Source organism: Mycetomoellerius zeteki, unplaced genomic scaffold (genome assembly GCF_001594055.1).
Source record: "Mycetomoellerius zeteki isolate Tzet28-1 unplaced genomic scaffold, Tzet1.0 scaffold287, whole genome shotgun sequence".
NCBI classification, from domain to species: domain Eukaryota; kingdom Metazoa; phylum Arthropoda; class Insecta; order Hymenoptera; family Formicidae; genus Mycetomoellerius; species Mycetomoellerius zeteki.
The window spans coordinates 191,575-192,018 of NW_017257268.1; the positions used below are offsets into that span (position 1 = coordinate 191,575).

Consider the following 444-nt stretch of genomic DNA (forward strand, 5'->3'; position numbering starts at 1 on the left):
AAAACCAATAGTTTACGAGATATTTTATATTTCATTGTGGCACATATTGACATAAAATATTAAATAATTCGTAAACTATTAATTTTTTGATAACCATACCTTAATACTTTTATGAACAGAATAATGAGATGAATCAATTGATGGGAAGAAAACATAAAAAAGTATTAGATAAAAAAAAATAATTATTTTTACCAGCGATAACAGTTCGCTACAGATGTTCAAAATGGTGACCGTCCACGGCAAGATGAGTGAACAAGGTATGGTTATCAAAAAATTAATAGTTTACGAATTATTTAATATTTTATGTCAATATGTGTTACAATAAAATATAAAATATCTCGTAAACTATTAATTTTTTGATATCGCTACCTTAATACTTTTATATGCAGAATAATTGGAGGAATCATATTATGTAAAAAAATTCATATAATTCCATTTAAAAAA

The 444-nt window shown here is 23.6% G+C and overlaps 1 protein-coding gene across 1 annotated transcript in view; it reads left to right on the top strand.

Moving 5' to 3' along the window:
- Positions 1–444, top strand: part of LOC108724278 (ejaculatory bulb-specific protein 3) — a 3,329-nt gene that overhangs the window by 1,914 nt on the left and 971 nt on the right. The window lies entirely within an intron of this gene.